Below are 13,428 nucleotides of genomic sequence, written 5' to 3'. Positions count from 1 at the left end.
TTTTTTTTTTTTTTTTGCCAGTCCTGGGGCTTGAACTCAGGACCTAACCACTGTCCCTGAGCTTTTGCTCAAGGTTAGCACTCTACTACTTGAGCCATAGCACCACTTCTGGCCTTTTCTGTTTATTAAGTATTGAGGAATCAAACCCAGGGCTTCATGCATGCTTAGCAAGTACTCTACCTCTAAGCCACATTCTCAGTCCTACTTTCAGCTTTTTGGTGGTTAACTAGAGTTAACTAGAAAGTCACACAGACTTTCCTGCCCCAGCTGGTTGTAAACCATGATCCTCAGATCTCAGCCTCCTGAGTAGCTAGGCCTGAGCCATCAGCATCCTGCTCTTCTTTTCTTTTGTCTAAGGGAGAGTGACAACTCTGTTTTCTCCAGGGGCTGATGATAGAGGTTCCCGAGGGAAAAATTGGGGGTGCAGAGGCAAGAGTGTGCTGAATGTCTTAAACAACAACAATAACAGAGTGCTTTGAGCTTTGAAGGGAAGAGGAGACCCTGGCCACACTGAGCAGATCCTGTCTGCTCAGAGGGCTCCCTGGGAAGTGCTCTCCAGCACGGGAAATCCCAGAGTGTGTGGGATCCCCTTGATGACAGATGATTGAAGATGAGCCCCAGGTGTGCTGCAGATCAAAGCAGCCCTCCCACTGGAGAATTCCTCATGTCCATAGCTGCCCAGGGCTAAGCAGCAGAGTGAACAGAGCCTCACCTTGGTGAGTGGAGAGTGAGGGCCAGGTTGCCTCTTCTAGGTTACAGGGGCTGATGCCAAGGTACCAACACAGCCTACCTGATATGGCCTGTGTCTGGAGGCTCTGTGCCTTAGTTTCCCTTTTACATTATGATGCTGCATGGAAAGTTCTCTGTGAGTAGGGGAGGGGCGTGGAAGCCATTGTCATTAGACCTTTTCTTTTCTTTTCTTTTCTTTTTTGGTGCTGGGCCTGGCTTGATTCAACCCTATCCCTGAGCTACTCTACCTGCACTTTTTGGTACTGAATTGGAGATAAGAGTCTCACAGACTTTCTTGCCTGGGTTGGCTTCAACCTGTGATCCTCAGATCTCAGCCTCCTGACTAGCTAGGATTACAGGTATGAGCCACAAGCCAGCTGGACCACTCATATTGCACATTCCTCTTCTCCATGTGGGTTCCAGTGAGATCATATCCTTGTCTAGGACACTAGCTACGCCATCTGCCCCTCTTCCATCTCTCAAGCCACTCTTACATCCTACCTTTGGCCCAGATGTGAACCAGTAGACTCACAGGCCCAGGCTGCCTCCAGCCCTGGGGAGGTCAGGTAGACCTCTTTTGGTGATACCTCATACTTTTTCTTTATTTCAAAAACCACAAATGAGCTCATGTATGGGTGGCTCAGACTTGGTAATCCTAGCTACTCAGGAGGCTGAGATCTGAGGCGGTTCAAAGCCAGCCCAGGCAGGAAAATCCACCAAAAACTTAGAAGTAGAGCTATGGCTCAAGTGGTAGAGCCTTGAATGACAAAACTAAGGGGCAACATCCAGGCCCTGAGCTGAAGCCCTAGTACAGGCAAAATAAAATTTAAGAAAGAGAAAGAAAGAACCCACAAATTGTGCTTTGATTCAGTTCCCTTTCCTGATTGTTGTATTACTTCAAGCCAGATGGGCTGAGAGATGCAGCCTTCAGCCTGTGTGTCCCTATGTAATGCTGCCAGGTCTGCGGGTGGGACACCGAACCAAAGGTATTCATCTAAAAGCAGTCCATGTGGGGCTCTGTTTAGGTCTTAATAGCAGTAATTAAATGATCATCTTAATTATAAGGGGAGATGGCATTGTGCACATCCTTTATCAGATTTCAGTCACTCGAGTGATCACACTTAATCTCCCCTTTCAGCAGCCCCTGCCCTCCTTCCTGTGCTCAGGGCCAGCCCAGGACCCAAGCCTGCAGCACAGACCCCATCAGGGAGGGGTCAGGGTGCATCACCCTATTCACCAATTCTGAGGTGTGCAGGTATTTCTTGAGGAGCAGGGGATTGAAGTCAGGGCTTTGCATATGCTAAGAGGGCCTCCCCATTTTGTTCTTTCACATTCCAGCTCTGGAGTTGGGGTACCTTTTTATCAAAAGTGAGAGGAGGATCTTCAGTCTGTTTGGAAAGTTCTTGGGCGCACATGGAACTGCAGAGCTCCAGCTGATGAGTGACAGCTGAGCGCCGTGGCTTCTCTTTCAGCTGCATATTTGTGTATCCTTGCTGGCTGTGGCATCTGGCCTTGGGAGACCTCTTGCAAATGCTCCCCCGCTTTGTCTTCAGCCCCCCTAAGGGGGGCCCCACCCTTCTGAGACATGGATTCTATCCTTTCCTGGACAAATTCCATCTTCCCCACCCCTCCCCACTCCTTCCTGCCATTCTAACCTCAACCCACCCGCCTTCTACCACAACTTGTTCTGTGTGTGCTAGTATTAGAGCTTGAGCAGAGGGCCTGGGCACTATCGTTTAGCTTTTATTTTATTTTTTCTTTTTCTCAAGACTGGGACTCTACCACTTGAGCCACAGCTCCACTTCTGGCTTTGTTCTTAATTTTAATTTTTAAAAAATTCTCATTATGAAGACTATGTACAGAGAGGTTACAGTTACGTAAGTCAGGTAATGAGTACATTGCTAATGAATACATTCATGGGGCTTGAACTCAAGGCCTAGGCGCTGACCCTGAACTCTTTCACTCAGGTTAATGTTCACCATTTGAGCCACAGTGCCACTTCTGGTTTTCTAATAGTTAATTGGAAATAAGAGTCTCCTGGACTTTCCTGCCCAGGCTGGCTTTGAACCCCAATCCTCAGATGTCAGCCTTCTGAGTAGCTAGGATTACACATCTGAGCCATCAGCACCCAGGTATTACATTTCTTTTTGGACAATGTCACCCCTTCCCTGTCTGTCTTCCAGTTTTTCCCTTCCATTCCCACACTTCTGGCTTTTTGGTGGTTCACTGGAGATAAGAGTCTTGTGGAATTTCCTGACTGAGCTGGCTTTGAACCATGATCTTCAGCTCTCAGCCTCCTGAATAGCTAGACTCTACAGGTGTGAGCCACTGGCACCCCGCTAGCTCCAAATATTTTGAGCTCAGGAACTCCTAAGGCCTGCTTGATTCCAAGTTGCCCCTTGGTGGGTGGAGCTGCTTCTTCTGGGCTGAGAGTTCCTTGGGTCCTCTGTATAGCCCTCTGGATGGACCAAGACTCACTGGTGGGGCTGGCCAGCCTGCATCAATGGCTTTGGTGTCTGAGGGAACTGACAAGCTGTAGTGTGGTGACCTCAAGGAGCTTAGGAAGGCTGGGGATGGTATTATGGGGATAGAGGACAAAATATTGGGGCCATTCCTAGAGATAGCCACTCTTGTTCTACTGGCTGCACTCAGGAGATGTTCATGGACAGGTCTGTATGGTATTGAGTTTGTATCCCCACTATCCTGGCACTCCAATACCAGCTGGAAAGCCCCACTAGCTTCTCAGTACCCAGGCTCCTTCCTGGACATTCACACCTTCCTCTCTAGCTCTGTCTCTGAGTCTTTTCCTCCCAGCAGTCTGGTACTCTAGAGTTTTATTAGGAACTTTGGTTCAATAAGAGGTCAATGAAGAGCTGGGTGCTGGTGGCTCATGCCTGTAATCCTAGCTACGTAGGAGGCTGAGATCTAAGGATTCTCAGTTCAAAGACAGCCAGGGCAGGAAATGTCTGTGAGACTCTTATCACCAAGTAATCCCCCAAAAGGCAGAAGTAAAGCAGTGGCTCAGGTGGTAGAACACTAGCTTTGAGCAAAATACCCCCCAAAAAAACAAAAAGCAAAGCTCATGGACAGCATCCAGGAGCTGAGTTCAAGCCCCAGGACTGGAACATACACACACACACACACACACACACACACACACACACACACACACACACACGAAGTCAACAAAGATGCTTGCTTAGGGGTGGGTCTGCCCTTGCAGGTTAAGGTGCAGCTCAGGAGCCCTTCAACACTGCCAGGTGACAAGTCATAGCATCTTCTCAAGAAGCACTGATGTTTCCTCAGGGAGGGACAGAAGATGCCCTCAGGATGGGCAGGCTTCTGTAGGCAGTAGGGTAGACCTAGGGGCTCAGCAGTAGTAAAGTGTTACTGACAACTTCAGGTTTCCCTCAGGCCCAGCCTGCCTGCTCTCCTGCTCAGGCCTGACTGTCATGCTGGGGGCAGGCGGTGGCTCTTTGGGGATAACTCTGGGGCTGGCATGCAGCACTGCAGGTGATCAGGTTGGTTGTGTGCAGCAAGCACATCTCACAAAAGCACAGAAACCCAGAGACATGTGCCCAATGGCCACAGTAGCCTCTATCCAAACCAAAGCAAAGCCCAGCTGTGCCTCTGGCAAGTAGAGAATGTTGCCCACAGAGCAAGTGCTGAAGCAGGCAACCTATGGGAGATTCCGTGAATTGAGTAAAGAATTCCTGGCCCAAGTGGCACAACACTGTCGGACTCCATTTATATGCCACTTAGAAAGGGCAAAGTCAAGTGACTAAAGATCCAATCAAGCTAGGTGCTGGTGGCTCACACCTGTAATCCTAGCTACTCAGGAGGCTGAGATCTGAGGATCGTGGTTCAAAGCCAGCCTAGGCAGGAAACTCCGTGAGACTCTTATCTCCAATAAACCACTCAGAAAACCAGAAGTGGTGCTGTGGCTCAAGTGGTAGGGCACTTGCCTTGAGCTGAAGAGCTGAGGGACAGGGCTCTGGCCCAAAGTTCAAGCCCCACGGCAGACAAAAAAAAAAAAGTCTGATCAGCAAAGCCAAGGGCTGCAGGCGTGGGAAGGGCCAGCCACAACAAGGAAGGGAGGATTTTACTGAGTAATAAAACTTTTCTTTGTTCTTTTTTTTTCTTTTTCTGGTACTGATGTTTGAACTCAAAGCCTTGAGTTTACAAGGTCTGCTCATTCAGCTGGTGCTCTACCACTTGAACCATGCATCCAGCCAAGTTTTTTGCTGGCTATTTTGACGATGGACATTTTGCCTAGTTTAGCTCCAAACTTCCATTCTCCAGGCTTCAGCCTCTTGAGTATCTTGGATTACAAATATGAGCTCCCAGTTCTATGACCCAGCTTCCTACTGGATCATAGATAGAACTTTTGTTTAAACTTACCCAAACTCAGCCGGTCACCAGTGGGTCATACCTATAATCCCAACTAGTACAGGTTGGTTTGATCTAATTAACCTGCAAAAAGCCAGAAGGGGAGCTGTGGCTCAAGTGGTAGAGCACTAGCCTTGAGCACAAAAGCTCAAGGACAATGACCTATCTTCAAATTCCAGGACTGGAACACACACACTCAAAACACACAACAAAATAACCCAAAAACAAACAAAGAGCCCAAACTCACATAACTGAATACCAAAGAGATAAATTTATTGAATATTTTTTTTCTTTTTTGTGCTGGTACTAAGGTTTTAAACTCAGGGAAAAGCTGCTGTTCCTTAGCTTTTTTGCTTAAGTCTAGTGCCCTATCACTTGAGCCACAGCTCTATTTCTAGGGATAAGAGACTCATGGACTTTACTGCTTGTTTCAAACCACAATCCTCAGATCTCAGCCTTCTGAGTAGCTAGGTTACAGGTGTGAACCCCTACTTTCCCTTGATTTGTTTGAAATTTCCAAAACACTTGTTTAGTAAGTATGCAATACACAGATCTTTTTATAGTCACAGCCTAATTCAGCTGAGACTGCAAGTTCAAATGTTATGGACATAACAAAAGAAACATCCCCCAACACCTCTTTGTGTGTGTGTGTGTTGTCTGTCTGTCTGTCCTGGGCCTGTGTGCTTTCCCTGAGCTTTGTGCTCAAGTCTATCACTCTATTACATGTGCCACAGATCCTTGGTGGTTATTTGGAGATAAGAGCCCAGGCACTGGTGGCTCACATCTGTAATCCAAACTTCTCAGGAAGCTGAGATCTGAGGATTGTGGTTCAAAGCCAGCTGGGGCAGGAAAGTCCATGAGACTCTTATCTCCAATAAACTACTCAGAAAAAACCAGAGTGGTAGAGCTCTAGCCTTGACCCAAAGAAGCTCAGTGTCTGTGCCCAGGCCCCGAGTTCAAGCTCTTGAATCAACATACACACAAAAATCATTATTTTTATAAATGTGCATCTCTCACCCTGTACCCGTTCAGGCAGCTTCTATCACTTAAGCTACATTTAGCCCTCTTTTTCTACCACTGTCAAGTCAAAATTTTTGCTGTTGTTGCGTTTGTGGAGTTCTCTGGATATTAATCCTTATCAGACACATGATTTGCAAATACTTTCTCCCTCTGTGTGAACTATTTTTACTGTGTCATTTGATGTATATTTTGTCTTTCTTCATTTTATCTTTGAGTAGTTACACAAAGGGGTTTCACCAATATGCCAGTTTGTGATTTCAATGCATTTCACTCCTTTCCCTGATCCATATAATTTTCCAAATCTCATCAAGTCCGCTTTGTTTATTTGTGTTTTGTTGGCCTTTTGGTATCATATCCAAAAAGTCCCTGCCAAATACAGCCATGTAGCTTCTGCTCTATGGGTTTCTTCTAAGACTTTTAAGTTTAGATCTTTGACCTATGTTGAGTTGATTGATTCTTTTTTGTATTATTTTTTAGTATGGTGTGAGGTAAGGATCAGGCTTTACCCTTTTACATGTGGACATTCAATTTTCCCTAGCAAAGGCCTTGTGTTTGTTAGATAGGCACTCTACCATTTGAGACAGATCTCTACTTCTGGCATTTTGCTAATTGAAGATAAGACTATCTTTGGCTTTTCTGCCTGGGCTGGCTTTGAATTGCAATCCTCAGATCTTAGCCTCCCAAACACCAAGCAATTTCTTTTTCCTCTTTCTCTCTCCCTTTGTCCTTTTTCCCCTCACTTTTTCTGTCTCTTCCTTTCTCTTTCTCTTTCTCTTTCTCTTTTTCTTTCTTTCTCTTTCTCTTTCCCTCCCTCCCTCCCTCCCTTCCTCCCTCCCTCCCTTCCTTCCTTCCTTCCTTCCTTCCTTCCTTCCTTCCTTCCTTCCTTCTTTCCTTCCTCCTTCCTTTGCCTGTCCCATCCAGCAGGGTGAGTGAGGGATATGGCATATGGCATATATGCTGTCCTGCATGAGCAGGCACAAGCCTGGACCTTCCCAATGACTGTACATGAGACCCATCCACACTGCTCCTGGCTCCTTGCCTCAATTTCTGGATCTCACTTGCTTCTGGGGTGGCTGTTTCTTGATGTCCAAAGGGAAATAAGGATGGGTTTTTACTTTACAAAAGAAATCCTGCTGGGAAGGTGGCTCAGTGGTAGAGTGCTTGCCTTGCTTGCATGAGGCCCTGGGTTTGATTCCTCAGTACCACATAAGCAGAAAAAGCCAGAAGCAGAGCTGTGGCTCAAGTGGTAAAGCACTAGCCTTGAGCTGAAGAGCTGAGGGACAGCGCTCAGGCCCAGCGTTCAGGCCCCACAATCAACAAGAAAAGAAAGAAAGAAAGAAAGAAAGAAAGAAAGAAAAGGAAAGAGAGAAAGAGAGAGAGAGAAAGAAAGAAAGAAAGAAAGAAAGAAAATCCTTCCTTGACCTTCCTCCACCAAGAGATGGGGTCTGTATTCCTTCCTACAACTCCAGGAATGGTCATATTTTTAACCCCAGTTTTGTGAATGTGATATTGGAACCCTATCTGAGAAGCTTCACTCATGAAACTACTGCACTGAGAAAGAAAGGCACTTGTGTTGGATGCCTGTAATCCTGGCTACTCAGAAGGCTGAGAGCTGAGGATTGAGGTTCAAAGTCAGCCTACACAGAAAAGTCCATGAGGCTTATCTAATTAACCACCAAAAAAAGCTGGAAGTGAAGCTATGGCTCAAGTGGTAAAGTGCTAACTTTGAGTGAAAAAGCTAAGAGACAGGGCTGGAATATGACTTAGTGGTGGAGTGCCTGCCTAGCACGAAGCCCTGGGTTGGATTCCTCAGTGCCACATAGCCAAAAATGTAGGAAGTGGGGTTGGGAAGGTGGCTCAGTGGTAGAGCGCTTGCCTTGCATGCCAGAGGCCCTGGGTTCGATTCCTCAGCACCACATAAGCAAAAAGAAAAAAAAAGCCGGAAGTGGTGCTGTGGCTCAAGTGGTAGAGCGCTAGCCTTGAGCTGAAATGCTGAGGGACAGTGCCCAGGCCCAGAGTTCAAGCTCCAGTACCTGAAGAAGGAAAGAAAGAAGAAAGGAAGAAAGAAAGGAAGGAAGGAAGGAAAAGGAGGGAGGGAGGGATGGAAAAGCACTTGTATCACAAGTTCCTACTGTACCATCCTCTTCCGGTGGTCTTAGCCACGGTGCTGTGCCAGGTTAAGAGGCTGGGGAAGAAGTGGATCTTTCAGCCCTGGTGCTGGCATGAGGCGGAGAGAAACCGCAGAGCCAGGCTCCTTCCGGGTTCCTGGCCCGGAGCCTCCAGGTGCACAATGGCTGTGTCATGTCAGTTTGGCTGGCTGATGAATACAGTAAGAGATCATGGCAATAAGTTGAGACCAAGTGACCCAATTTCTCAACATTCTACATTCAAGAAGTCACACAACGCACATGCCTCAGCCCTGTGGGCTTGTGTAAATACCCATTATCTTTCTTACACACCACTTAAATGTTTCCTCGAGTGGCCCGTTTGGACAGACTGTGGTGGGGACACCTTGATGTCTGCCTTGGATCCACACAGAAAGCTCTGGAGCTCAGCCCTGGTGGGCATCTCTAAAGTAGCCTTTTTTTTTTTTTTTGGTGCTGGTACTGAGGCTTGAACTCAGGCCCTGAGCACTATCCCTTAGCTTTGTGCTCAAGGCTGGTGCTCCACCACAAGTCACAGCTCCACTTCTGACGTTTTGGTAGTTAATTGGAGATAAGAGTCTCCTATGATTTTTTTTTTTTTTTGGTCCAGGCTATCTTCAAACCATGGTCCTTATAGATCTCAGCCTCCTGTGTGACTGGGATTGCAGATGTGAGCCCTGGTGCTAGCTGGAAGTAGCCATTATTTGAGGTGAGAATAGACACACTTTCCTCATCGATGGCAGAATTGCGGATGTCTGTGGCTCTGTGGTTCTCATAATCCCAATGCTGATGCCCAGGACAGAGCCTAGGGTAGACTTAACTGATGTATGGATGCATACAGAATGTCACTGTGTCTGCACATGCTGTCACTCCCAGTTCCCCAGTAAGGCTGGAATGTTTTGATTTTTTTTTTTCGTTTTGTTGGTCATGGGGCCTGAACTCTGGGCCTGGGCACTGTCCCTCAGCTCTTCAGCTCAAGGATAGCGCTCTACCACTTGAGCCACAGCATCACTTCCATCTTTTTCTGCTTATGTGATGCTGAGGAATCGAACTCAGTACCCCATGTGTGCAAGGCAAGCATTCTACCACTGAGCCACCTTCCTAGCCCCATGATTTTGTTTTATTTTTGTGCTAGAACCGGGGCTTGAACTTAGGGTGTTGCAGTTTTACTGTTTGGCTTTATTTATTCAAGCCTGGGACGCTCCTACTTGAGCCACACTTCCAGATTTTGTTAGGAAGCTGTTATTTATTTATTATTTTCCTGAGACCAGGGTCTGTGTAGCTTAGGTTGGCCTCAAACTCACAATACTCCTGTCTCTGACTCCTAAATGCTGAGATTACAGATGTGTACTACCACACCATCAAAAAAAGTAACCTATTTGAGTGGGCACTGGTGGCTCACGTCTGTATTCCTAGCTACTAAGGAGGCTGAGATCTGAGGATCGTGGATTGAAGCTAGCCTGGGCAGCAAAGTCCATGAGACTCCTATCTCTAATTAACCTTTACCACCACCACCAATAACAACAAAAACCAGAAGCTGAGGTGTGCTTCAAAGGGTAGAATGCTAGCCTTGATCAAACTCAGTGCCCAGACCCTGGGTTCAAGCCCTGGGACCAGTACAAAAAAAATAGCCTAAGGGAGGGAAAATAGGCCAAGAGCACCCACTACTCGTGTGTGTGTGTGTGTGTGTGTGTGTGTGTGTGTGTGTGTGTACTGGTACTAGGTCTTGAACTCAAGGGCTTACTCTCTTGCTTAGCTTTTTCTCTCAAGTAAAAGGCCATGCCTACACACTGGCCTTTAACTGGTTATTTGGAAATAAATCTCACAGACTTTCCTGCCCAGGCTGGCTTCGAACCAGGATCCTAAGATCTCAGCCTCCTGAGTAGCTAGGATTGTAGGAATGAGTCACCAACACCCAGCTTGCTGCCCCCCCTCCCCGGCCTCCCGGCCTCTCTCTTTTGCCTCTAATGGTTCTCATATTCCTCATGGCCCATAGTTCTATCCCTCACTTGGTGGCTGGGTCTATGGAGATGCCCTGAACAGAAGCTTATTATCTTTTGTAGTTAGCCGGTGTTGGTCAGGTGAACCATCTTCCTCTCTTAGCAGAAGTTGGCTGGCTGGTCCCACCTTCCCCCCTGCCTGGCTCCCCATAGGCCTCCCAAGAGCTGGAAGGTGGGGGCCAACCCACAGCTTGCTGACAAAGCATTGTGGGAGTCTTGGAAGGCCCTCATCAGGTGAGCTACACAGAGGACCTTCCAGGCCCAACACAGACATGACTCACAGGAATGGGGGGTAGGGGGTGGGATGCTGGAAACTCAGGCATGCACACGGAGACTCTGGAGCGGAGGGAACCTGGGCAGATCATGGCGCCATTGTGCCCTTCCAGAGTTGTCAGAGCTGGTGGGCCTGGCAGGTTGGCTCAGCTTAGCAACTCACCTGCACGGGGCACAGGTGCATGGCAAGTTCAGCATGAATGTTGTCGTCGATGCCAGATTATCTGCCACGCTAAGGTTCCGCATGAAGTTCTACCTAGTTGAGAATCAAGCGTTTCTAAAGAACCCCCCGAAGGGATGTTTGCGCTTTGTGCAAACAGTCCTTTTGTGCAGAGGGAGCTCTGTGGCTTCTTGGCAGACAGAGGTGGGAAACACCTGAGAGAACACCACTGCTGGGAAGTGTGGAGACACGCAGTGCACGTCGGCACAGCCAGCCGCGGGCATGGCGGCCCCTAAGTGCTTTGTGCAGGGACTTTTTCCCTTCCTTGGGGAATCTAGTGGCATCCAATGAGTCCTCTGTGTCTGAGTGTGAGTCCAGGCCCCCTTCCGTGTCACCTGCTGCTAGACTGCATTCTGGTGCTCTCACTTATCCCAAGGGACCCACCAGCAGGGAGCTGTTGCACAGTGGCTACCCACGGTGCTGAGTGGGTTTGGGTGGACCTGTCTCAGGGTAGCTGTGGAATAAGTTTTGTCCATGGAGGCACTCATCAAGGTGGGTATTTCTCAGTTCTGGTGGCAGGTTCCTTTCTGGAGGTGACATCTGGTGTTTTACCACATGGACACTCATTTTGTGTGTCAGTCTTGGGACTTGAACTCAGGCCTGGACACTGTCCCTGAGCTTTTCAGTTAAGGCTAGCACTCTACCACTTTGAGCCACAGCTCCACTTCGGGTTTTTTGATGGTTAATTGGAGAGAAGAGTTTCATGGACTTTCCTTCCACAGGTTGGCTTTGAACCATGATCCTCAGATCTCATCCTCCTTAGTAGCTAGGATTACAGGTGACAGCCATCAGCGCAGGGCCATAGATGGACACGCTTAAAATGCCAAGCTTCTGGCTGTATGTACGGGGCCATTCTGGTCTGATGTTCCTGGGTCAGGGGTGCCCTGTGGGCTGGACGGTTCTGGGAGACTTTACAGGCATTTTAGCTGCAACTGAATCCCACCCTAGGTCACCACCAACACTACTAAATGGAACACTGCAAGGTCACCTCAACTGGCCATGAAGGCCCACTACTATGTGGAATGGGACATGGGACAATGCCTGAGTAATCCCTCTAGGCTTAAGTTCTGCTGCATAGCTGCAACATTTGGATTGGGATAGGCAAGGAATTTAGCCCCACTTCTAATGGCCATATCCTTCCTGCCTCCTGAATCAGGAAACACTTCCAATGAGAACATAATGGAAGGTTGGGTGTGGTGGTGGATGCCTGCAATCTCAGTACTCAAAAGGCTGAAGCAGGAGGATCTTGAGGTCCAGGCCAGTCTGGACTACAGAAAACAGACAACAACACAACACAACACAAATCAGAAAGAACATGCTGGCAGAATACATGGAACAGAGTCACCATTGAAGAAGAAATGTTCATCACCATTTCTGACACAGATTTCCTATGGCTGTGAGTTACTTACCTCACTACAGAAAAGAATGTTACAAGCCAGGCACCGATAGCTTACAATAGTAATCCTAGCTATTCAGGAGGCTGAGATCTAAGGATTGTGGTTCAAATCTATCCTGGGCAGCAAAGTAGGTGAAAGTTATCTCAAACTACGTAGAAAAAGCCAGAAGTGGTGCTGTGGCTCAAGTGGTAGAGCGCTAGATGGCCTTGAGCACAAAGAGGCTCAGGCACAGTAACCAGGACCTGAGTTCAAGACCCACAACCAAAAAAAAAAAAAAGAACAGAAAAGGAAAAAAAGAAAATGTATGTAACAGATGGATATGTGGAGGTAGATGAATGAAATGTATCCCTCTCAGTTGATGGGACTGGACTCACTGAAAGATGTCTTGCTGTGGGCATGACCAGTGGGGCTAGGGATCCCATGCTGCCCGCCTTCTAGAACCACCATCCCCCAGCCTGGCCCCAGGAATGCTGCACACAGACCCTTGAGTGCTGTCTCTGGGCCACACGTCCTTTCTGCTCAGCACCTTGACTATAGCTCTGGGCCTCATTCCTGCCACCTGAGAGGAAGCAGATGTTTGCTTGGAAGACATCATACTGATGTCCACAGTATGACAGTCTTAGTTTGGTCACTGCATATGGTGCGATATTAGAGTAACTTCTGGTCGGGCACTGGTAGCTCACACCTTTAATCCTAGCTATTCAGGAGGCTGAGATACAAGAATTGCAGTTCGAAGCTAGCAGAGGCAACCAAATCTGAGAGACTCTTAACTCCAGTTAGCTAGCAAAAAGTCAGAAGTAAAAGCTTGGCACCTGTGGCTCACGCCTACAATCTAGCTACTCAGGAGACTGAGAGCTGAGAATTGCAGTTCAAAGCCAAGCGGGGCAGAAAAGCCTGTGAGACTCTTATCTCTAATTAATCTCTCTCCCCCCCACCTTTCTCATACACACACACACACACACACACACACACACACACACGCCAAAAGTAGAGCTGTGGCTCAAGTGGTAGAGTGCTAGCCTTGAGCAAAAGAAGCTGAAGGATAGCATCCTTCAAGCCCCTGACCAACACACACACACACACACACCCCAAAAACAAAACCCCCCCCCCCCCCCCCCCACAAAACCCAAGCTGCATCTCCCATCAGAAGATCCTGGCTGGCTGGGCACCAGTGGCTCATGCCTGTAATCTTAGCTACTAAGGAGGCTGAGATCTGAGGATCACCGTTCAATACCAGCCCAGACAGGAAAGCCTGT

The sequence above is a fragment of the Dipodomys ordii genome, unplaced genomic scaffold (genome assembly GCF_000151885.1).
Source record: "Dipodomys ordii isolate 6190 unplaced genomic scaffold, Dord_2.0 Scaffold141, whole genome shotgun sequence".
NCBI lineage: Eukaryota > Metazoa > Chordata > Mammalia > Rodentia > Heteromyidae > Dipodomys > Dipodomys ordii.
Note: the sequence above shows the minus strand (reverse complement) of the source record.